Genomic DNA, 26,066 nt, shown 5'->3' on the forward strand with positions numbered 1-26,066 from the left:
CTCTAAAGAAAAATTAAATTCTTGAGACAAAGCAAAGGAAACATGCTCAAGTCAAGCTGTATGGATCCCAAAGTTCATAGTCTGGATAATGCAAGACTCCTAAGATTGCATCTGTTCCCCACATATATGTATCCTAACCATCACAAGGCCTAAGCAACATATTGCACATTCCCATGGCTCAGCTATTCTCCTGCTCCTTCTGTATTTCATGGAAGTTGTTTCTTGCTTGCCACTGTTAAGTGGGGAAAAAAATATTAAAACAACAACCTCATAAAAAGAGGAAAAAAATGCTCCTGGGTAGGCACAAATGACACCACAAAAAATAAAACTGATTCTGGAAGAATACTGGAGGTTAATTTTTCAAGTCTCCACTCCCTAAGTACCACAATCCATGGATGAATACAGCAAGGGTGTGAAAGCCATTTTTGAAGCTCCAAATTAAGTGACAAGAGACCGCTTTCCTCAGGACTAACGGGTGTGGAGGGGGAGATGATAAACTCATATCCAAAAATGATGTTCCTTATATTTCTTCATCTTCAAAGAGAAAGTCCTTACTTTGACGATTAAAAATGTCTGCTATGCGATTTCTCTGTGTGAGGATTCCTGGCCATTATTACAGGATTTTCTGCAAACAAAAAAAGAAACATGACAAGCCATCTGGTTACCTAAGAGATTGCCTGTCTGTACCAGCAGCCTTCACAGTGGCATCCCTGTCTCTGTCTCCACTTCCAGGGTAGCACATGCAACAGGCTCTTCTGGGAAGGAGTTCTTTGGCACTCACACTCACTTCCCGGCCTCTGCAAGACCAGGACCTTGGTTTTCAAGAAAGATGTCTTCAGAGCCAACTGGCTGGCTTGATTGGCATTTACCCACAGAGGGTTATTAGCCATTTTCAAGGAGCCAGAGTATCATTTCCCATGGCAAACATGCAGCAAAAAAAAAAAAAAAAAAAGTCTGCCTGCAAGATGGTTTAGGCTCCCTTTTGGGCACAGAGTTCCCTGGCTTTAAGGAGGCTGAGAAGGAAAGCATTACCTAGAACACCTGCAGCCTGACTTGGGAGACCCAGCTGCAATTCAGAAACACAGGCCAGGATGGCTACAGGCCTGAGCTGCTATGTGTACTTCAACACACACATTTTGAGCAGAATTAGTACTATTTACGTAGGACCCACAGGTGCACTGCCTCACTGGAGTCTCAGAACTGCCTTTGCAGGGAGGACTCATTACCACCGCGTTAGAAGCAGCAGAGCTCATAGGTGTTAAGTCATTTTCTCAAAGCAGTAGGTAATGGAGCCAAAATTCACCCTGGGTCTGTTCTTCCTCTTGAGGAGACATGAGTAGGTGCATTTTGGCTGTGGATTTATTATTCTGTGCTACACATCCTTTCCTCAGAAGACTCTCACTTTTAAAACACAACGTGGAATGTTCTCTCTCAACTACATCCTGTGACTTCATCCCCTTGCCAAGTTTTTTGAAAGTGTAAACTATAAATGTATTCTGCAATGGGCAACTGATTTTCAGCAATATGTCAATATAAATTAGGTTCAATCTGATCTTAGGTTGCAGCTGACAAGTGTTTAATAAAATAATAAAACAGATCCACTGGTCAAACTGTAATGGACAAAATCTTCATTCATTTTTTCCAACTTAGAATGCAAATATATATGTAAAGTGGGTCACAATGACTTATGTACTGTGATTTAGTGAGTATAAATATGAAAGATTAGCAAGGAACCATGAAGGCTTAGCTTAGATGCAAATACTTGTACATAAGTTAAAGTATTCAAACTGCTCCTGGCACAGACTGAGCATGAACAGCCTTGAGTTATTTACTGACTGTTGATCATGATGTGTATTGTGTAGACTAAACAGTGTCCTGTAAGATATTTTTCTTTGGAAGGCATGTTTTGTCTATTCATCTTTTGTAGTGGGTATTTCTGCCTCCTTATTAAAAAAATATTTAAAAAATTCTCTTTGGGCATCCTTTAAAAATAATATATTAAAGAATCCAACAACTTAAAATAATTTGTCTTAACAGGTCAAATGAATATAGTACTTATTACTAAGACAATAACGTTCTTAAAAGGATTTTAAAAATACCTAAATATCTGCACAATTACACATTGGGAACTAGCACTAGGTGAGTTGATAGGGAAGAAGTCACACACATCACTGTCTACTGATATATCAATTCTCAACTATCTATTAAAATGGAGCCTTACAAGGTGGCAAAGTTAGACAGTTTCATCTTCATTTCCCTTCCTTTGCCTGTAGTGGCGTGACTAAGGCCAACAGCAGGAAAGAGAAACAAAGTGCCTGGAAAATCCAGAAATGTTATTATAAACTTTTGAAAGATTATTCATCAAGTATTAAACTAAACCTAGCTAAACAAATTCCAACCACTTTACACGTACTGACTCAATTATTCCTGACAACACTTTGAGGCAAGAACTACCATTACCTCCATATTACAAACCAGGAAACAGACACAGAGCTATTAAATAATTTGCCTAAAGTAATACTACCTAGCAAATACCAGACCATGGGCAGCCTAGCCAGCCAGAGAATCTACCTTTAACCAACACATTTTACATCCAAGGAGACACAATTGGCTTGGACTTGCCTTCTCCAGCATTAAAGTTCATGAGGAATACTCCCATGATAAGGCAGGAGAGAAGTGAAAGGCTCAGAGGTTTCCTTTTCTGCAGCAAGAATGTAACCACTGGTTATGCAGGGTCAGGGATATAGCACCTGCTACATGTTGCTGAATAAATGAATTATGGAAAGAAAGGAAACGATATTTGCAGAACAGTAAAGTTGGGAAGAAGGGCTGCTTCCTTACTCTGATCAGAATCCTGGATTTTAAGGCTCCAGGACTGCCTGCCTCCAACACAACTGAATGAGCAAGGGGAGGGAATGCAGTGCACGCCCCCTGCTTTGATCTTGATGAAGCGTTTGATACAGTGTCCCATACAATCAGGATCGCCAAATCAACTGAAACTTAAGTGGCTACAAGATCCACACAGGAGTTAAGCAGGCTGGAAAGAAAAACACCGGCTATATCTACCAGTGTGATGAAGAAAAGAACAAGGAACAGTATTCAGTTTGTATTCAAAAGTAACTTAGAATTGTCCACCCTGTTATAATCAAATTTGCACATACCATTAATTTGGGAGCTGTGAAAAGAGCAAATGAGGGCAAGCCAACTGACTCAGTTAAATTAACAGAGAGGTGAAGAAAAACAAGAAGTTTGGTTTTATTTTTGTGCTCCCTTTAATTTTCAGGGAGGGGCTGAGAGTGCCCATTGGGTAGTAACCGCCTCTGGACCTGAAATGCCAAGACTGAACTAAGTAAAGTAAGCAACAGTAAATTGGATATGTTTAAGATTTTAGGACCTTCCATCTGAACTTCAAAAAGCATGATCCTATTATTGCATAGACCATCAGTAAGGTTCCATGGGAAATGATATTCCTTTCAACAAGAAGACTTTGTTAGCAAAACTCAAAGAAATGAAGGGGCTCAGAGGCTGAATTTAGAGGTCAGATGAAAAAGTCAGTAGCGTATGTATAATCTGGCCCTGCTACAAATATGCCGCTCCGGCAGAAGGTCATGAGAATGGTTTGCAAACACATGGCAGGATAAAGAACAGCAGAGAAAGAAGAGGGAAGAGAGCAAAAAACTTGGACTAACATTATTTTTTTAAGCATAAATTATCATTTCTAATTTTTTTAATGTTGAGAAATTGCTTTTCCCTTGGTAGAACTGTTTGCCTTCCCGGTAGATTTAGAAATCAAGAAACGGAAGTAGGAGAGGTCCAAGACATTTGGGGGAAAAAAAAAAGGCCTAATTCACACTAGGTCCCAGGAAATGCACAAGTGAGCATCATTTCATTCAACTCCTAAGAGACTGAAGAACTGAACTATTAGCTCTGTAGAAACCATGCCCCACACAGTGGACTCCATAGCTCATGAGAGACTGTCGATGAAGGGACAGTCACCAAGGAAATGCTACTTGATCCATTTCATTTGAAATTAAAGAAAGGGGTGGGGTAGGGGACTTAACACAAAGGCATGAAGATTAAAGCCATACTGCATTCTCAATATGGGTGGGAAATTTATGTGAAAATGATGATATTCTGAGATTATTTAATATATATACAGAATAACAAGCAAGTGATAAAACCTAAATAGATCTTCTCCAAGGTTTGATTGCTGGCCCCCTCCTAAGGTTTAAAAATGAGATTGATGATATGATGACAAACTCACAATTGGCTTCAGAATAGCTAAAGGCGGCTGCTGCTGCTGCTGCTGCTAAGTCGCTTCAGTCGTGTCTGACTCTGTGCGACCCCACAGACGGCAGCCCACCAAGCTCCCCCATCCCTGGGATTCTCCAGGCAAGAGCACTGGAGTGGGTTGCCATTTCCTTCTCCAATGCATGAAAGTGAAAAGTGAAAGTGAAGATGCTCAGTCGTGTCCAACTCTTAGCGATCCCATGGACTGCAGCCTACCAGGCTCCTCCGTCCATGGGATTTTCTAGGCAAGAGTACTGGAGTGGGGTGCCATTGCCTTCTCCGAGCTAAAGGCTAGAGGTCCCTTATCTGACTGCACTCAGAATCATCTGCAGGCTTTTAAATACTATGTCTAGGGCAGGAGGGATTGCCAGTAGCATGGGATGTGCCCATTATCTATACATTTAAGAAACTCGCAGGCGACCCTATGTTGCAGTCTGGTTGGGGAACTTTTGCTGCAGACATTCTACTCCCTTCTAGACTCTGCCACCAGAACCAGCCATGATAGAGACTAAATGATTTCCTTTCTCAAGAACCTTTAATGGAATAACCTTCAAAGGCAAAGGAATGAAGTCCAAATTCCTTAGCAGGACACTTGAGGCCCTCTGTGATGTGTCCCAAACTACTTTTCTGCCCTCCTTGGCGCCCACATCCCTCACTCTGTCACTGCACCATTCCCCAAACACATCACATGCTTCTTTTACATCTTTGGCACTCACTGCCCTAATGTTCCCTCAGCTTACCCACCCTTTCCCTACCAGTCACCATCTTTCTCATCATTCAAGTCCGGGCTGCTCAAGTTATTTTTCTCTGTGAAACCTTTTCTGATCTTTCCAGCCAAAATCAGTCTCCCCTTCCTCTGAGCAAATGTCCAAAAAGTGAGCTCATGCACAAATGACAGCATATACTGCATGCTGCACTGAATGACACCGAACTGCTTGTGGACTGGTCTCCCCAGAGAGCAGGGCCATGGAGCTCACTCACTTTTCATACCATGGATGAGAGTGAGACAGCTTCAAAGTTTACTTTCTCAGTTACTCACAAGCACTCTAACCACTGGTAGGTTATTTAAACACTATAAGCCTCAATCTTATGATCTTTGAAATGGGAGCCACAAAGAAGGAGCCCTACCTTCAGGACTGATTTGAGCATAAAACAAGAAATGTGTTTGGCCCAATGCAGACCACATAAAATGTGCCAAGATGATAGCTGTTAGTATTCTCGATCAACTTTTGTTTCCCTCCCTACTAGAATACATCACAGACACATCACAGAAGAGCTCCAAAAGCATGTGCTTCCACTCAAAAATAAATAAATAAAAAGCATTTGCTTTCAAAGTGATAAACAGTGATTTCTTAAAATTTCTTAAAGCCCTTTCTCCTTGCCCAATTTTGTTATGAAGGGCATTTCATAACATTTCTATTGAGAAGTCATCTCTTAATCCCCTTTCTTTCCTTCAAAAATCAATGTACAAAATTCTAACGAACAAGCCCTGTCTGTCCCTCCTACTCCAGCTTGGCTTTCTGCTTTGAACTACAGTAACTGCCTGCAGCCACAGTGTCGCTGCCCAGAGAAATGCCTGCTTCACCCTCACAACAAACAGCACTTTGTAGGCAAACTGGAGGCGAGCCCAAAGTAGGAGGGGGGAAAACCAAGGAAAAGGAGTTGGGCCAGAAACTGAGTCGACACCCACACTATCGTCACTCTGGAACACAGGTAAGGAGGGAACAGGAAAGGAGAGAAGCTCAGATCAATGCCAACCTTCCCAATAACTCCCAGGCATCCAGCTCATCACCACCCACCCATGAGAGAGACTCCGAGACTCACGAAGAACATGCTGGTTCCCAAATGCCCAATACACATGGCCACTGTTGTCGGTAAAATATCATCACGTGTAGTATGCAGCTTATCCCACACAATCAATCCTGTTGCTGTTATCAACCTCTCCACCAATTACAGGGGATGAAACCCAAGTCCCGAGAAGTCCAGTCAGTAGAGAAGCGTGACAGGACCAATACTCAAGTCCTCTAAGCTCCAAACCCCTGGCCCTTCCCACTGTCCTTTATGAAGTGTGAAAAACAATTTCAAAACATTCTCAGAAGCTCACCAAATCCCTAAGTTGTAAAGGTAAGGTAGTTTTTGTCCTCTTAACAACAATTCTGGTGCAAAGAAAGGAGGCCCCACCTGCAGCCCTTAGAGGGATCAATCCGGTGTCTCAGGACAGGGCTCCAGGAAGACCCTTTAGTTTCTGTGCCGAGATAGAAAATATCTACTGACCATGCTGTTTGCTCATTTGGTTTGGGGATGAAGTGTTAGGGAAGGAGTATAATTTTTTTTCCTTTTGTTTTAATCAAACCCTGATCTTGATAATGGTGAAATGAGGGGGAAAGCAAAAGAAGATTCTAAGATCTATTTGAGATCCTTAACGAGAGAAGAGTACTGGAGTGGGTAGCCTTTCCCTTCTCCAGAGGATCTTCCCCACTCAGGGATTGAACCCAGGTCTCCCACATTGCAGGTGGATTCTTTACCATCTGAGCCACCAGGGAAGCCCAAGAATACTGGAGTGGGTAGCCTATCCCTTCTCCAGCAGATCTTCATGACCCAGGGATCGAACCGGGGTCTCCTGCATTGCAGGCAGATTCTTTACCAGCTGAGCTACCAGGGAAGCCCACGAGAAGAGTACAAGAGGCTGTAATGCAGTCCTCAGGCCATGAATGCCTGGGTTCGATCACAGCTCTGCCACCTCCAGCTCTGAGGTCTTGAGGCCCTTGGCTGCTCCCAGAGATGGGAAAGCGCAGCCAGACGGGGAACTAGGCCTTGACGTCCTCTGCTACAATATGGGCTGTTGTGAGCAGTTCGTGAGCTAAAAACACATAAAGTGCTCCAACAGTGCCAGGCACGTGTTAAGTACAAGCAAGTGCTTCCTATTATTATTTCCAGAATAGATTAGTCTCCATGATTGTATTCTTTTTTTAAGTGTGTTTTAGAAGGTTAAAGAAGATTTCTTAGACAAGTTGTTAATCCATAATGCCCCAAAACAGCACAAAGATTTATTCACAAGTTTCACTTCCTGACAGGATCCTCCAGGATTTCCATCTGTGGACTAGAGTCCCTGGAAGAACAAACAGTGGAATCTAAAGAATTTTCCTTCTTCCCAGCAACAGTGCAAGTAAATCTGCACCCATTTTCTCAACACTACAAACGGGCTTCCACACTGAGGAAAAAAACAAGACACTTATAGCATTAAGCTAACTAACACAGGGGAAAATTTTTAAATTCACTTTATATCTGAAAGCAACCGAAGTGTTAAAAATTTAAAGTTATACCAGTTGAGAAAGACATGGTCCAGATCACGTTGGGATGACAGTCCTAAGGACTGGGATAAAACCTGATGAATCAAAAGATTATCTTCCCCATAAAATGCTGGAATTCCAGGAACAATGGGCTATCCCTGGGATGATTGAGAGAAAAAATGATTTTAAAAATCCCCTTTCAGGCTAAAAGTCTAGACTCAGCTAGACACAGAGCTCTGCTAAAAATCACCTCTCTTCTCTTTCAGAGAGGGCGTATGTACAACAGATTAAACAATGGAAGGATTTTTCCCCAAAAGAGCAGATAAAACTAAAGACAGCAGCACTAGAAGGAAGGGTCACAACACTGGTCTGGGGTTGTGTCCTGCCCAGGGAAAGAAAGGCTAAAACTCAGCCCACACTGGTCTCCAAGCAGTGTGCCTGGTGGAGCAGATGTGGCCCCCGCTGCCACCAACTTCACACGAAGGGTTGTGGGGGCAGTGTCAAGCGGTGCCAAGCACACCAACTCCCCACAAGCAAAGCAAGCTGGTGTCCAGAGCCATCTCGGAGCTGGAGGCCATCGTGCACACCCCCTCAAAACAATGCTGTGCTCTAGAGAAGGGCGGTAAGAGTCTTGGTTTGTACAACAGAAACATTTTCAATTTTCCTGGTTTACTTTATGATGCCAGCTGTTCTATCCCCCTTCCTTTCCTCACTCTATATTCTCCTTTCATTTACACTCCAATTCTCCTTCTGCAGAAGCCACGAGTTGACATGCACACAAGGGATGGCAAGACAATAGCCCCCACCTACCCACACTAGGTTCCGCACTACTTCTAAATGTGTATCAGATCACAATTTTCCCTTCTCAGGTAAGGACTCCTCTTTTTCTTTTCTCTCCTAGTACCCCCCAAATCAATTCTAAGATATAAAGAAATCTTCCTCTTCTCTTCTGGGATAGATGATCTTTCTTCACCTCCAGCGGCTCTTACCCTGTGTTCGGTATTTCTGGGGCCACTTGCCTCCCACAGCTGTATCTTCTACCTGCTTCGCTCCCGTACTCTACATATTTCTCCCTCAATCATTACTCCTTAGAAGGAAAACCCCATCAAATACATCTACTCTGGATATAATAAATCAAATTTAAAGAGCAGAAATTATTACATTGACAAGTATGGGGATTTTGGTTTGCTTTGTTCTGCTTTCTGTGTGTATGTGGCAGGGGAAGGTTGGGGGCGGGGGGTTACACAAAACAATGACATAAAGTTTCCATTTGTTTCAACTTTTTAAAAGTGTATTATGCTTTTTGTTGAATCCTCTGCTTCCATTTACCTGGCCACTCAAGAGCTATCTATCTCTAAGGGCCTAAGATCACAGGCTCTATCCAACCCACAAAGCTATTTTATTGGGTCTGCAGGAAGTTCTTTTTCAAATGTTGAGCTTAGCCAATCTTTCAAAATCAGGAGATTTTTAAGTAATCCAGATTTCTGGCTTACAGTGAAGATCTGTCAAGACTGGCCCACATTCCCATATGGCAACAGTTGGCTGCTGAACAGACTGGCTGAACAGGACCCCCTTTACAGGACCTGCATTTTCTGGTTCAGTCCAGGCCTGCCCCCACTCCCCCACCCCCATCACTCTACCCTGAGGTGAATACCAAGTGCCATAAGTCACCTCACGTGAGGCCCACTTCAGGCAGTGTTTGGTATATGCCTAAGACCATAGCTAATATCCAACTCCAACTCTCTCTCTGGTTAGCGCAGAACTTACAGGGGTAATCAGAAAGTTTCTCCTTGGTACAGAATTTTCCAGGTATAATTCATAAGGAAAAGAACTTACAACTAAGTGAAAAGGAAAATGTCCCATAGTAAAGAAATACTTGATAAGCACTAAGTTAAAGACAAAGGCTGTATGTGTGGTGTGTGCATGTAGGAAGAGGATTTGTTGCGCAAGCTGCGTAACACTGCAGACCATTTTACAATCTGTACTTTATTATTAGCTAAACATTAATATGAAAAATAAAACCATTAAAGTAGAAACTCAGAGTGAATTCACTCCACTGAAATGACTATACTTGAACATAATAAATCTATGAATGAAACAGACTATATATATCACATAAATATATGGATATTTATTGATTCATTATTAACTCAGAGGATATGGGTATGATTGTCTTTAATTGCATATACTTGTGATAGCATTTATTCAGCAAACCTTTGCACAAAACACCTTCCAAACAGTAGCTACACCCTTTTACGTTTATGTACAGTCGTGCTGTAGGGTCAGATCTAATTAGGAGGAGGGCACTTAGTGTGTGCTGGTACAGTGGCATTCTAGTACCAATATTGATGATAAAAGAGAACAGGGCTAGAGAAAGCACCAAAACAAGTGATTTTAAATTACCCTCTCAATTCCAGGATCAACTTTCATTCAAGTGATTTTACTGACAGGCTGGTATTTCTAAAACCACTGTGTTGATGAGCGCTCTGGCCTACAGAGCAGGGTAGCTCACAGCTCCCCTCTTCTCAGCTGTGAGCCCATGCTTCAGATATGGTCCATAAACAAGGAGCAGGAACCAGACGAGCTGCAAGGTCTCTTTATGACTCAAAATCGGATTCTCTTTTTTAACAGAAACATTAATAGTATTATAAAATGAAGAAAAACCTAAGAGAAATGAGAGGAACGCCATATATAAGAGAATGAGCTTTGAAATAAAGACTAGTTTCAAATTCCACTTCCCCCACTTCTTGTGATTTTTTTTTTTTTTTTTTTTTGGGAAAATCACATAACCTCTCACGCCTCAGTTACCTCATCCCTAAAGTGGAAACAAGTCCATCTTCCACTCAGGACTGTTTTGCAGATTAAATGAGAATGCATGTAAATTCCAGGGCACGGGTTTGGAATTATCAGTAAATGCCTAATAAATGATGGTTGTTATTACCTATGAGTATTCCATAAACTGTCCAATTACTTCTTGACCTAAGTTTAAAAAACTAGTTATAGATGATAATAAACTAATCTTAAAAGCTTATGAAGTAGGGTATTATTGCAAGAATCACAGGGGTTATTTTCTAAAGAATTTGAATATTTAAACATTTCTTAGAACTGGATTGGGAACAACCTGTAAAGAGAATGTGATTGATGGTACTTCACACCCAATGTGAAGAGCATGAATCTGTCTGGTCTCCGTTGAGTGAGCTCGGCAGAGGCAGCTTCCTGGAGGCTGACACCCTTGAGGGAAGGGCTGTCTTACACTTCTTTCTCCTCCCAGATTTGTAGACTTCACTGCAGTCTTGGTGATCTGTTGATGCTGAGATTTAGCAATGGGATTTATGGGTTGCTGTGGAAGTGAAGTCTTTTCTGGCAAAGTTCCTAACTATTACCAGCAAGCAGAGAAGGAAAGTAAAAAAGCTTTTTAAGAAATGTTTACGATAGAACTGAACATCAATATATGTGCTCTTTTCCCAATAGCAGGTATCAAGAGGAGGAAACGGACATCTCAAACATCTCGGGAAGGCAGTAATTCCCAGACTTTTGATATCACAGACTAGTAAAATTTCAAAAGAAGACTGTCATAAAATTGCCAGATTTTAGAAGAAATAATACCAAAGACAAATCATCACCAGTCTTTCATAACCTATCAAAGTAAGCAAGATATCCCAACTAAGATTTTTTTTTAAATCCTTTCAACTAAATAAACTTAGCACTAAAATTAAAACTGAAAAGCCTGCTGCATTGTCTTTATTCTTATTTTTCCACAGGCTGGTATAACTGTCACTATGCATTCAGAATGGACCACAGGATGGTCCCCTCACACCATCCAGTCCAGGATGCAGTATCTCATGCAGCACCAAGGGCCACACAGTGGACCATCTGCTGTCTTGGTCATCATCTGCCAAGGACACAAATGTATCCTTAAAGCTCTTGTTTATCTTAACTACCAAGTGTGTGCTTGTCAGCCACTAATGTTTCAAAGCTTCTCTAAGGTGTCAATACCCACCCTTTCTGTACAACTATGCAAGACACTGGCTCTCAGTCTTGGCTACACACTAGAATCACTTTGGAGTGATATGGAGTATGTCATTGGTATAGCGTCACACTTAACAGATTTCACATATCTTCAATGAGAAGACATTAGGAAATTACCATTCTTGGATGTCTTCTGAAGCAGACAGGACAGAAATCCTAGGTAACTTAATGCCAGGTTATGCAATTGAAACTTCACTCCCAGAGACTCTAACCCAAAAGATGTGGGGAAAGGTCTGGGCTCATGTAACTTTAAAACATTTCCCAGACTGATTCTGATGCCAGCCAGGACTAAGCAAAACTTTTTACATTATTTCCTGAATTTATGTCTTATAAAGCTTTAAGGAATGCACCTCTTCATGTACTCCTTCAGGTATCAAATATCAATGCAGGGCCTGCTGTGGAGGGGGGGCACCAGGAAATCAGTGGCGCTCAAGACAGATACATCTCTGCCTTCACCACACTGACAGCACCGGAGCAGGGAGACAAGGAAGCTGCCGACTGAAATAGTACATGGGACGAGGGGGAACAATCCAAGTTTCCTCTGGCCCTCTCTTAGCGGTTTCATGGGCGTCAGAATCATCTCCTCCTGGCTGTCTTCTGTCTTCTTTCCAGATACTAGAAGCTATATTTTTATCAGAAAAACAGATGGGCAAGGCTCTGTCCTCATGGAGCTTACATTCTGGCAGGACTGTCTACTATTTCTAGGTACATTACATTGGTCATTCCAGCTCTGGTGTCTCACCTAAAGTCAGATGCCCATGCTTTGAACAAAGCACAGTAGAAACTCAATTATGACTATGTTCTCTGTTTTGTTGCCAAAATCTTTTTGATGAAGCTTAGCATTTCGCGTCCTTTTTAATCTGCAACAAGTTGGGAAAACACTGTAAAAATATTTTTGAAGCCCTTTCCTGGATCTTCCCACCAAAAACCATCTTATGACAACTCTGTAATTCCCCCCTTAATACCTGACCTCATATTTGCCCACAAAGAAACACACCTGCAAATCTTCTGATGACTAACATATCCTGGTGCAGTTTCCCTGGAATAAATCCCCGTTGGTTAGCTATTTCATAATTCAGAAGAGCGCACTGTCATCTGTAAACCTAGAAACTCCACTGTGTATTCCTTCTTTTGGATCAATTATGTAAATAAGTCCTAAGGGACCCCACTGTTTACTCACCTCCAAGCAGAGTAATCTTTATCCTTAGCCTGCATCTGTGGTCTTTCATGCAGGTCGATCTAATGCCTGCTCCATGACTGTGTGTGTAACCTGCCACTAACCACATCACCTCCTTAGGCCTCAATTTCCTCTTCTACCAAATTCAAGCACTGATCATTCCCATCTATTAAAAATTCTCTCCTTCTACTCAAAAATGATACACTGCACACTTAATTCCAAGGTGACTTCAACTTTGATTTTGAAAGTGTAAAAGGATAATTTCTAAGGATTTTCAAATATGTCCCCACTCAAGAAATCTCTTAAATTCAGAAAACACTAGTTCTTATAGAAACAGTTTCATCTCCAGAGAATACAGACAGGTTCCCCATGTGGGCCACGCACAGAAGTGAGAGCGAGCAGACGGCACCACCTGGGCAGGCGACACACCTGCAGTGGACTGGGCGCAATGGACGTTCCCAACAAAAGAGGTTATGTGTGTTGGCTATGAGATCTGGAATCTTGTTCTAGCACTCTCAACGCTATTGGATGGGGACCACCTGAATCAAGTAATTTATTTAAATCTAGTGTGCTGGGCAGATCTAGAACATTTGGATAACCTGGCATTAAGTTACCTAGGATTTCTTCCTATCTGCTTCAAAAGACATCCAAGAATGGTGATTTCCTAATGTCTTCTCGTTGAAGATATGTGAAATCTGGTAAGTGTGACACTACACCAAGGACATACTAAAGCTCAGTTCTAGCAGAAAGGCCTGTCTCTAAGACCCCACCTCTCTCTCCTTCCCCAAAAGTAAATCTGTCACTAATTAAGTATTTCAGGCATTCTAGCAAAAAAAAAAAAAAAAAGAAGAAGAAGAAAAAAAAAAAGCTTGAGTGGGAACAAACCTCATACATGGTTTCTGCCAATACCAGTTATTACCCTATTTACTTCTTCACAAATTTCAAAAGCAACTCTGATTTGGCAAGCTTCAGATTTGCAAAGAACATTGGCAATTCTCTTCCAGATGTCTAAATAGAATTACAAAGACCCCAGAGGATGGAGTACGGATTTCAGAAGCTTGCAACACACTCAAATAATATCAAAAGGGCACTTCAGGTGCAAACATTAGCAACAACTGAACTCACTGTAGCTTGGCCACAAACACAAATTTCTCAGCTGCCCTAAGCTCGGGGTTCATCAACCCCTGGAATTCCCCTCAATCACCCAGAACTCCCGGCTTTCAAATAGGACAAGCAGCGCCAAAGTACTGCATTTCATGAAGTATTAATATTAAGTGACTACAAAGCTTTTGGCAGAGTCATCCTCCACTCCTCTCTCATATGATTAGAAAGCAGAATTAAGACTTTGAAATCTCAAGACTTGAAGACTGGACCAAAATAAATAGGACAGTACTGAACAGGGACAAAACAAAAAACACCCACTCAGCTTCTCACACACACACACACACACACACACACACACTTGCACAATGAACACAGGATCCAACAGCTAATACGACAAATACCTGGGAGTTCTGACTGTCCAGACCCTAAACATGAGTCTGTGCTGGGGCGTTTTGTAAGCTTAAGCTGCAAAAAGTAGATGTTTGTGCCTTGATCTCAGGAAACAGCTGTCCTACTGTACTCTTTGCGGACCAGGTCAGGTCTCCATTACCATATTCAATTTCAGTCACCATAACTCTCCATAAAAGATGCTGACAAACTCAGGAGGCAGAAACCATGTCCCATGTAGAACTGTGAAAAGAATTAGGACTATTTTGCTTTGAGAAAAGTTAATCGGCTGGAGTGGCAAGAAGGAAAGTTTATTCTGTCTTTGCGCCTTCGCAGGACTATCTGAGGAGGTAGGTCATTCCAGAGGAATGGAATCAACAGAACAAAGTTTCAGGGAGGCAGTCATCAGCTAATGATCATACGCACAGTCCAAAGGTAGCATGGCACCTCTTTGTAAGTAGAGAGGTCCCTGTATCTGGGGGTGTTTAAACAGATGCTGCCTCACAAGTATGAGTTTACTAAAGAAGTTAGACCAAGACTTCTCTAAAATGCCTAGTCTAATTCTGTGACTTCCCCATCTGCCAGGATCTCTCAAAACTGCCTTTTTCTCTGATTAGAATTCGCCCAGATTCTAATCCCTTCAGGCCTGAGTGTTACAGAAGTCCCCTTGATTGGCTTCCCAACTCACGATCCTTCCTCACTTTTCAAAACCACCTCCTCCGAGGCCTGTTCTCAGATGTAACTTCACAGTGGCTTCTACCTTCCCTATCTAGGCCGAGTGTTTCAACTTTGGCACTACTGACATATTGGACGGGATTGTTCTTTGTAGTGGGGAACATCCTGCACACCGCAGGATGTTTAGCAAGATTCAGGGTCTCTGCTCACTAGGTGTCAGTAATGCCTGCCTCCTAGCTAGGACAAGCAAAACTACAACTGTGTCCGGATTTCCCAAATGTCTGCTGGGAGGCAAAGTAACCCCCTGTTGAGAACCACACTTCTTGAAGCAAATAATTAACACCACTGACTTGTGGTTCAAGTCTTCCACTAACTACATGCTCCCTACCTCCCTTCATCAGACATGTTCTCTGTCCCAGCCAGGCAATCCTATTTTTGACCCATGACACACCTCAAAGCTTCCCCTAACACATGTGCCCTCCCTCTTCCACAATGCACAAACAGTCCCAGCTGGCTCCAAATACTCTTTCCATCCCGTATTCCTCGGCCTCCTAAACAAATGCAATCCCTTGCTTCTGGTGGTAGTCTCACATGGACTGTCTTACTTGCTTTCTATTAGTACAAGAATCCTCTCCTTCTTGACTAAGGCACCCCAACACCCACTCAGGTTCTCTGCTTCCTGCTGGTACTCAATAAATACTGGCTGGACTTTTCAAAATGTCAATATCAGCTCCAATGATACATGAAAAACAGGTGAAATCCCTTACCAACTGCCATTTCAAGAACATATGTGGTCAGGAGCACACGGGTTTGACAAAACTTTCATGTTTTCACAGTTAGTGCCAATTTAATACCTACAGTACTGAGACTGAATCAAGTTTGACTTCCAAAATACAGCTAACAAAATAATTGTACTACTGGGACATTAAAGACACAGCAAACTTTTTAAAAATCAAAAAAAGTTCTGAACAATGTAAAAAGTAGGGGGAAAAGGTCAAGTTTTGACCAAGTTTTTAAAATTCTGTAAACCTTGGCTGAAAGAGAAAGATACGAATGGCTCAATACTCTAACTGTTGCATCATACACCGCTCCACAGGATCATTAAGAGAATGGGGGACTGGGTCATGTAAGGACATCTTCCTCTCTAATGTGTTAGGTTTTCATCAACAAAGTACTCAACAAAGTACACACTCAGACGCCCTCAACAGAAATGAGGCAAATCTAAGATAAAATGTTCAAATATATAAATAAACCATGCCAATTCAAGATTTTGGATTGCTTTTTTCCCAGCTCCATGGATTACCTAATCATTTCATGGGCAGCTCCCTTACTAACCGACAGAGACCAAAGACTCTGTCGGCACCTTATTCTACCTGATTTTCATCTCCGGATCTTTCCTATCTCGTTCTTGTATTCTAACAGGGTTTTAGTCAGTGGGTGTAGAAGACAGGAAAAGAGAGGATTCTCACCCTGTGCTAGCTGATGGGAGGTGTCTGGTCAGTATTAACGAGATGTAAAAATAAATGCTTCCTGAAGACCCCATTTATTGGGTATGGTGAGAGTTCTTCCCACAGGTCTGTACCATGAAGAGGCCCCAGAACCCAGGAGGGGAAGGTCTGAATCACAGTCATTCTTGGCACTTGGAAGCGCCCTTTGGTTGTTTATGCGGTAAACAGCCCTCCCTAGAACTGCAGACGGGAATTCCCTGGCTGCCCAGACTCTTCCGACCTCCAGCACAGAACACATAATAGGTGCTCAATAAACGCAGCCGGACTAGCATTTTATTAGCAAAGCTGCTAAAGAAAAGTTTCCAGAAGTCAGCTCTCTCTTTACTCCTGAATCTCTTTCAAAATATGTCCTCAAAGCTTTCTTTGCCCAACAAGAAATATTTTTTTTCCTAAGTCAAGGAGAAGGAAAGGAGGAAATCTGCGAAAAGGAAGAAGTGATCCATGAGTTCAAGGGGCTCAAGTTGGGCCCCATGGTCGGCTAGGACTCCCCAGTACCTATTCGCCCTCCTTCTGCCCACCTCCTGAGTACTCCACATTCTCACCTTTGCACTTTTTCTTTCCTGAAACCCCACCTCCCCACCTTCTGACACAGACACCCCAACTGCGTATCCAAGTGGGGCCGCACACCCCACCTCTCCAGCAGGGACCTACCTCTCCTCCCCTCGACCTGGGGCAGTTCTTCTTTATTGCAGATGGCTTTTTAAGAAACTAAAAAAACTCATCTCTTTATCCGTGAGGGATACCCCCAAATAAAGGGGGAGAGAAACAGGAAGGCCCCTATGAACCCTCCAGTCAGCGGAGGTGTGATTCTCTGAGCAGCCACCCCCAATCCTCCTCCTTTCCAAGCCCCTGGAAGGGATTCGCGCACAAGTCCGGCTCCCAAGTGCCCACGCTTCCAAACAAGCTAGAAGCGGATTATACCGGTACCCAACCCGGAGATGGCCCGCGGCGGGCTGGGTGCACCTGCGGGCCCCCGGCTCCCTCCCCCTCGCGCTGGGGGCGGGGCGCGCCCTCACTTCCCAGCCCAGCCCACCCCGCGCGGGAAGGAGGCGGGAGGGGAGGCGTTTCTGGAGAAGTTGAAGGGCTCACCTTCTGGGCAGCGGGCCAGCGAGGCCAGACACCGAACACCCACCTCCGGGAAGAATCAGCCGAGCCGTAACCGGGTCTCCCCGCCCTTCCGATGGGGCGGAGGGAGGCGAGAGAAGGGAGCGCGCGTGGCGGGGAGCCGGAGAGAGGCGGTCGCAGGCCGGCACGGTCCTCTCACGGGGCCCACTCCGCGGCCCCGGCACCCGCCGCTCAAATTGCCGAAAGCGGAACGATCTTCGGGGACGAAGCTAGCGCTCGGCCCGGCCCGCTTGCCGCCCGCGTCCCCCAGCCCGCGAGGTCCCAGCCACAGCCTCCGCTCGGGCCGCGGCGCCGCGGGGCAGGTCGCCGGCGCCGGGGTGGCGCGTGTCGGCTGCGGCGCGGCTCCACCGGCACAGTCCCCGGCCCCTGCCCGGGAGAGGCGCGCACCAACCTTGGGGGGGCAGCCCGGGCAGCTTTGGCCGCCTAGCCCCGGCTTAGGCGGAGGCGAGAGGTGGCGGCATCACCTGCGGCGTGCGGCTACTGCTGCTCCCGGACGCGCCGGGGCGGCGGAGGCGCGCGGCGCCCTGCACCCTGCTCCCGCGGCCCCGCCCGCGGCTGCCACCTCGAAGCGCGGCGGAGGAGCCGGGGCACCACGGGCGGCGGCAGCGGCGGCGACAGGAGCAGCAGCACATGACTCTGTAATGGGGGGAATTAGACAAAGCGTAACATGGACTCCGGGCCCGTGCAGGCGCTGCAGCTTCGGGACCAACCGCAGCCGGCGAGCGCCGCCACTGGCTCGGCCGCAGCCAATGGGGGCGGGCCCGGGCCTCCATGTGATGGCGAGCTCTCTTCCCCCGCGGCTCTCCGGTGCCTGCCGGGGGTCGGGGCGCTTCCGCCGCCGTGCGGGCTGACCGGAGGGGAGGGGTGGCGAGTTCGGTGGCCCGGGGTCGGGCACTGGCGGCGGGAGGCGGCGGCACCGCGCGCAGGTGCACCCGGCGGGGTCGGGGCGGCTGCCGGAGCTCGCCGTCCCCACAGCTGCTCATCAGTGAAATGCCCACCTGGGCCGGGCACGATGCCGGGCGGCCAGTGTCGCCAGGCGGGCGAGAGTCCATCTCAGGAACCTTCACCCTTCCTGGGGCTATCCTGTCAACTGGAACTTTGATAGTAAGACGGGAGTGGGGCTGGGGTATGCCATGAAATGGTAGGGGGAAATTTCCCGAAAAGTCATTTCAGCGGCTTCCAACTGTACTTACCTGGGATATGGGGCACACACAACTTTATCTTGGCGCGAATAGCTTCCCTGCCTAATTTGTTCTGTCTTTGCTATTAAAGATGCAAGAGAGAGTCACTTATTGTTTTTATCTGAGTCTGCTCTCCCCGATTCCCCCCACCCCATTCTTTTTTGCCAAAGATGTCTTGTGTCTGAAGCAGGCAGATGAAAGTTTGTTCTCCACTAAACCGTGTTTCCCAACCTGGTAGTTCTCCCTCTTGTTTTTATTGTAAGATCAAAGTATATTTGAAGTCTTTTTCATGGGTGGGGAGAAGCAGGAATCAAGAAATAACGTCACGAGGGATGTTTCGAAGTGTTGGTTTTTAACATGGCAGATGGTTCCAGCCCAGTATCACAATATCTCGTTTTATCTGAATCTACCTGTTTCCATGAACAATGAGTAATGAGTCTATGTGCTCAGTCGTGTTTGACTCTGTGCAATACAATGGAGTGTAGCCCACCAGGCTCCTCTGTCTATGGGCTTCTACGGGCAAGAATACTGGAGTGGATTGCCATTTCCTTCTCCAGGGGATCTTCCTGACCCAGGGATCACACCTGTGTCTCCCACATTGCAGGCAGATTCTTTACCGGCTGAGCCCCATGAAAAATGGGAAATCTCATCTCTTCTACCAAGATGTCTCCATGTCAGTGAATGTTCAATCAACATTTCCTAAGCAACTAAACGTTCTTCATAAGCATGCTGCAAAAATGTTATAGGTACTCAGGAAGGTGGGAGTTCAGATACAGTGAGAAAGTAGAGATTCATTTTTAGGGTTTCAGGAAAGACTTCAGAGACAAGGGAGTAGAATTGACCTTCAGAGAGGGAACACTTGTTCCCCTGACCCTCGAAGTAAAGAAGAGCAGCCCTGAGGTTGAGTACGAACAGAGCTCCAGCACACACTCAAGGGACAGGCCTAGACTACTTGCAAGATGACACTAGATTTTGAGCCCTTCTCACCTCTTGCTCTCTCATTTTCCCTGTCCTGTCCTTGGTGCCAGTAGCCTCTCCTGTCCACACACTGAGCCAAGAAGGAGGTGTGTAGGCAGGAGCTGTGTATCCCGTGATCTAATTACAGTACCAGATTCGCTGATCTGGGAGGTTGGTGCTGTTTTAAAACTGTTAACATCTAGTGGTGTGATATTTTGATGGAAAACACCTCACTACTATGATTAATTTGGAATGTTCTGCTGTTTGTAAAAACACTGTTCCACATTTTGATCTTCCCTGAGTTTTAAAGTATGATTTTAGACTTGAGAGAACTGTGATTTCAAGAATGGGATAAATTGAGAATGGAAAAAAGTAGTACTCAAAAAGCAAATGTAGAGAAACAGGCACGTATTCTCATAAATGTGAGTGTTAATTGAGTAAATCCATTTGGAGGACAGTTTAGCAATTTTGGATGAAATTAATATGTGAGGGATTTTTTTTGACCAGTTTCACCTCTAGGAATTTCCACTTTGGCCATATGTGTGCAAAAATCATGTATTGCAGAAGCATTTACAAGCATGTAGAAAGCTGTATGTACAGGTATATTTATTGCAGTATTGTTTATGACAGGAAACATAGAAGGGTGTGTAAGTTTAATAACAAAATCCCAGTAGGGGACTGGTTAAGCAAATTTAACCTGTTTTATAAAAATTAGAGACCTATTTGTACTAAAATGAAAGAATGTCCAAAATCTATACGTGAAAAAAGCAAGTTGCAGAACAATATGAATAGTATGATACCATTTATAAGCATATTTTGTCAAAAATAGACATGTTATTAAATGTATGCTTAGGGCAAATCTGGGCTTCCCTGGTGGCTCAGATGGTAAAGCGTCTGCCTGCAATGCAGGAGACCCGGCTTCGATTCCTGGGTAGGGAAGATGCCCTGGAGAAGGAAATGGCAATCCACTCCAGCACTCTCACCTGGAAAATCCCATGAACGGAGGAGCCTGATAGGCTACAGTCCATGGGGTCGCAAAGAGTCGGACATGACTGAGCGACTTCACTTAGGGCAAATCTGGAAGCATATATAACAAGCAGTTCACAGTGGTTATCTCTGGATGTGAGATTATTAGGGTCGTTGCTTTCTGTTACAAGTTTCTGTATGCTTGAATTGTTTTTATGTTGAGTACCTATTACTCTGTTAATAAGAAAATAATAAAAAAACGATAAAATTGCTAAGAGCTGTACCAATGACAAATAATGAGGATCACTCTGAGGATCTAGGAAGCAAAAAATGTCAGCTTCCCCTACTCCCCAAGAAAAACAAACAAGTAGAAGGCAGCAAAGGATGATAACGGACTTGACTTTGGATTGCAAATGAAATATGATAGAAGAGGCATCTGAGGCTGGTCAAGGCCTGTCAACAGGGATCAAGTGGGAGAAACACAATAAGGCTTCAAGGAAGTTCTAGTAAACAGAGACTTAACACTTACTGTCCTTTGTTGAGTTATGGTCACAGATTGGCAACTGTTTCAATACTTGTTAAATCTGTATCACACAAATCATGACTACAGCCAACACAGTGCTTGTGATGGGCCAGGCTCTGCTCTGAGTACTGTACTTATGTCCACTTTTAGTCCTTGCAGAAACCTTATGAGACAAATACTATCATTTTTTTTTTTGGAGGGGGACTTCCCAGGTGGCATTAGTGGTAAAGAACCTGCCTATCAATGCAGGTAGACATAAGAGATGTGGGTTCAGTCCCTGGGTTCGATCCACTTTAGTATTCTTGCCTGGAGAACCCCACGAACAGTCCTTCTGTCAGTTCAGTTAGGGTCGCACAGAATCTGACACAACTGAAGCGACTAAGCATGCATCATTTTTTAGACAGGCCTGGAGGAGTTTATAAGCAGTGCAAGATCACACAGCCTTCAAGTGGCCTTGCTAGATTTTTAAGCCCAGCGGCCTGGCTCTAGAGATACAAACACAATACTGAAGACCACGTAAGATAAAGGTATTTATATGTGCGCCTTATTCTACCAAGTATTGTAATTCTAAGTTGATTTGTATTTAGTAGCATTTGAAATGTCCTAAGGCACTCAACAATACTGATTGAATGAGTGAATGAATAATTGAGTTTCCTCCTAAAGAAGAATTAGAACTGCTTGGAGGAGTGAGTTTTGCATTGTTCCCATGTGTGTCACCTAGTGGTGTGCCCAACGCATGGTAAGTGATGTGAATTTCAGTAATCTGTAAACATGCTTTTGAAACGTTGTGCAAAAATCAGCCTTTATAAATTGATCCCAAATACACCAGAGCAGCTTCTGAATCATATCATGATGAATTCCTCATAGAGTGAAGAATAGCCCTGAAGGGACGGAGCTAAATCTGCTTGTACCTGTATGCTGCTAAGTCGCTTCAGTCGTGTCCAACTCTGTGTGACCCCAGAGACGGCAGCCCATCAGGCTTCCCCGTCCCTGGGATTCTCCAGGCAAGAACACTGGAGTGGGTTGCCATTTCCTTCTCCAGTGCATGAAAGTGAACAGTGAAAGTGAAGTCGCTCAGTTGTATCCGACTCTAGCGACCCCATGCACTGCAGCCAACCAGGCTCCTCCAACCATGGGATTTTCCAGGCAAAAGTACTGGAATGGGGTGCCATTGCCTTCTCCGTGTACCTGTATAACCATACACAAATAAATGGGGAATATATTTGCTTGGAAAGTGGCAATAATGCTGGAGAGCTGTGGAATTTCAAATTATGTGAGTCTCTCTCTCTTTCTCTTGCCTCTCTTGGTTTCTGAAGGAGATAATAACACCTACACCCAGTTAGTGTGAGACCAAGGATTCATTCACATGTGGAAAGGGCTTAGCCAAGTGCTTAGAATATAGGTATTGTTCAGCACATGTTACCTACCATAAGTGTGCCCACATATTGTAAGTGTGATCAGATTTCTGAGTCTGTGGTGACTCTGTAAATACTACAGCTTATATAACCTGTGACACCTGGGAGCTCACATACATATAAGGCTAGGAATTCCATAGAGGACACTCCTGACGGTCCAGTGGTTAAGAATGTACTTTGCATTGCGGGGGATTTGGGTTCCAACCCTGGTCAGGTAACAAATCCCACAAGGCGATGACTAGAAAAGATCTAGACCGCTGCAAAAAAAAGATCCTGCATGATACAATGTGCGGCATCTAAGACCTGAAGTAACCAAATAAATAATAATAAAATAAAATTTAAAAAATACATAGTCTGTGCTCAACCTAAGCACATTATAAGCAGTAGACTTCTCATCTTTCTTCTCCTTTGCTACCTCCCGCTAGCCCCTTCTATGTTTTACATAGGTTAAAACCATTTCACTTCTTGGACTTATTTAAACTCTCAGCCTATTTGAAGCTAGGAGGCAAACTGTCTCCCTTCTTCACAGCTAAGGAAATGGAAATGCTGGAGACCAGACTAGAAACCAGCAGATAAAGGGTGTAGAACAGGATAGAGAAAATGGAACCAGTTAGCGTGTGTGGGGTAACTCTCCATGGGTCCTGACGTAACATAAGGTCCAAAGGGGAAGGGGAATTGCCAGACTGCTATAGTTAGAAATAACATGGTGAAATTGAAACTAGAAAAACTCAGGGTGCATGTCTTAATCAACCGCAATGAGAAGAAAGAAATGGACCTCTGCCTTTTAAAATGGACTCATAGGCAGATTGAATCAGGAGTGCCTGTCTGGTAAGCCAGTTTCTTAATTAGCAGCCCAGGACTGAGTGCTCCCTTCACTGGGGAAAATATTTTTTAAAGCAGAAAGAAACACCACAATCAACCACTTGAGAATCTGTGCCCATATCCTCTGCCTTTCTGCCTGCTACTACTACAGATGAACTTACCCATGTTCTTTCAGAAAGCCAGTCCCTTCATTTTGCACTAGGTCTCATTCAATCTCAAATGATAACAGTAGCAATTGACCCCGGTCTGCTATAGCATTGACTTTCCCTCGCTACTGAATGACTGCCATCACCATTTCTCCATCATTAGGAATAAAATTTCTCTTGACCCTTTCCCCACTCCAATTCTTGTTTCTCCTTTGCATCTAAACAGCTCAAAAGAATTATTGATACTTATTATCTCTAATTCAATTCTTTCCATTTTCTCTTCAACTCAATCTAATCAGGAGTTTACTTCCATTATTGCATCACTGAAATTGATTTTACAAAGGACACTGACAACTGTCATTTTGCTAAATACAGTGATCAATTCTTGGTCCTTAATTGACCTCTTAGCATCATTGGACACCATTGACTACTCCGACCTCTTCCTCCCCAAACACTGCACTCCCTCCAGGGAGTTCATCCAGTTTTAGAGCTTTGGATTCCCTCTCCATGCCAAGAACTTCACATTTACACATCCAGCATAGTTTTCTCTCCTTCACGCCACGTTGTGTTTCTAACTGCTTACTTGACTTTCCCATTAGACCTCTAATAGAGCTTAAATTTTAGTTCAAAACCAAACTCTGATTTCCCCCTAAAACCTGTGAAACCCACACAGATTTCCCACTCTGAGTAAATGGCAAGTCCGCCTTTCCACTTCCTTGGGCTAACAGCCTCCAAGTCATCTTTGACTCATCTCTCACAAACAATATCAAAACTGTAGGAAGTCCTGTTGACTTTACCTCCCAAATACACACCCTTCAATGCTGCACTTTGGTTTCATCCGCCATCATCTCTCTCCTGGCCTAACTCAAGAGCCACTTCACTAGTCTTAGTGCTTCCATTTCACTCTCTGTCCATCCCTCCCTTACAGGCTATTCTCCATGGCAGCCAAAGTGATCCTTTTAACATGTAAGTCTAGTCACCTCATTCCTTTGCCCAGGCCCTGTGATAGCGCTCCATTTTACTCACAGTAAAGCCCAAATCCTTACAGTGGTTTGCAAGGTTCTTACTTGATCTGCATCCCCCAAACACAACCACATCTAAAAATGAAAATTCCCTTCCTACTTCATTCCTCTTACCTTGCTTTATTATTTTCCTCTGAGTACTCATCATGTATATATATTATATATACATTTATATATATATATTTAATATCTGTCTCTTCTAGACTATAAGCCCTTTTATGATCAACTTTATTTGCTAGTTTATTTTTAGTTTGCTATGTTTCATGGCATGTGGGGTCTTAGTTCTTCCACCAAGGGTTGAACCTGTGCTCTTGCAATGGAAGCATGGAGACCTAACCACTGAACCACTGGGGAATTTTCAGAATATAAGCCCTTTAAAGACAGGAAATTTTACTTATAGTGCTCACTGACATATCCCAGATATTTAGAATAGTGTCTGATACATAGTAGGTAATGTTTTAAAAAATTAATAAATTTATTACAGATTTTTAATCAATATAAGTATGGGGAAAATTTTCCTAGGAAAAGAGTCTTTCATATCATGCTGTTCTCTAAGTATTTGTTAATTTGTTAATATGAATGAAAGGCGTTAATATTCAGAGTCTCCCAATCCAAATCTTTTACTAAAACTGAACCTTGTAGAGTGTGTGGCAAAATATTAGTAGAAAATATTACCTTTTTGTTAGTTCTCTAGCAAACAGGAAGAGGAAAACAAGCTGATCTGATTCAACAACAACAAAAAATTGCAAAATAATAATTCCAAAGTCCTAAATTATAGACTTACTAAGGAAAATATAAAGCAAAGTAACACAGTAGCGAAAAGTATGTTAGAGAAGATTAAACATTCACTTCCTCCTAACGTGTTACTTCAAATCTATCCTGTTGTGTAGGAAAGTGACTGTGTAGTCTAATCTGGCTACGAGAAAAAGTTTAAGTGAAAGAAAAGAACACTGATGTGACATAAAATAACAAGCGGGGACCTTCGTGACAGTTTTGGCAGTTGAAAGTTGAAATGACACAAAAATCCTGAGAAAGAGCCCTGTAAAAAGGAATCAGGCAGGACTTGAAAACAAAACAGAACCAGTTCCCAGAGCAAACTGATTTATATGGTCATTTGAAAACAAGAAGGAAGAATGATTGCCATTTCCAAGTGGTGAGTTGAATGTTTAAAAACCCACACGGAACTACCCCACCAGGCCCCTGCCCCCATGTGGGATGTCTGCTTAGAGCTGTGTCTGCAGGAGGAGACATCATGAATATAGCAAGAGACCTGACCTGTCAAGATGAGGCTGAGCAGGGCTCGGGCTAGAGAGAGGAATGTGAGCTCAGGAATAGAGAAGCCAGCCTGGGGGTTTTCTTACTCACGGGTGAAATGCTAACATTCTGGGTTTGAAAGATTATTATGTCTGATTACATCTGAAACTTCATCTTACAGCTCTTCAAAACAGT

The 26,066-nt window shown here is 43.7% G+C and overlaps 1 protein-coding gene across 5 annotated transcripts in view; it reads right to left on the reverse strand.

Annotated features, from left to right (window-relative positions):
- LRRC8D (leucine rich repeat containing 8 VRAC subunit D) overlaps window positions 1–17,687 on the reverse strand; it is a 131,299-nt gene extending 113,612 nt beyond the window's left edge. For 3 of the 5 annotated variants that reach the window (XM_055585227.1, XM_055585226.1, XM_055585224.1), the window contains exon 1: window positions 666–936. The gene's annotated coding sequence lies outside the window, so the exon portion shown is untranslated. Of the gene's footprint in view, window positions 1–665; window positions 937–17,549 lie in introns of those variants that run through there. The other 2 variants (XM_055585228.1, XM_055585225.1) reach the window with 2 other exon arrangements.
- Between the last annotated feature and the right edge of the window lie 8,379 nt (window positions 17,688–26,066).

Source organism: Bubalus kerabau, chromosome 6, assembly GCF_029407905.1.
Source record: "Bubalus kerabau isolate K-KA32 ecotype Philippines breed swamp buffalo chromosome 6, PCC_UOA_SB_1v2, whole genome shotgun sequence".
Lineage (NCBI taxonomy): Eukaryota > Metazoa > Chordata > Mammalia > Artiodactyla > Bovidae > Bubalus > Bubalus kerabau.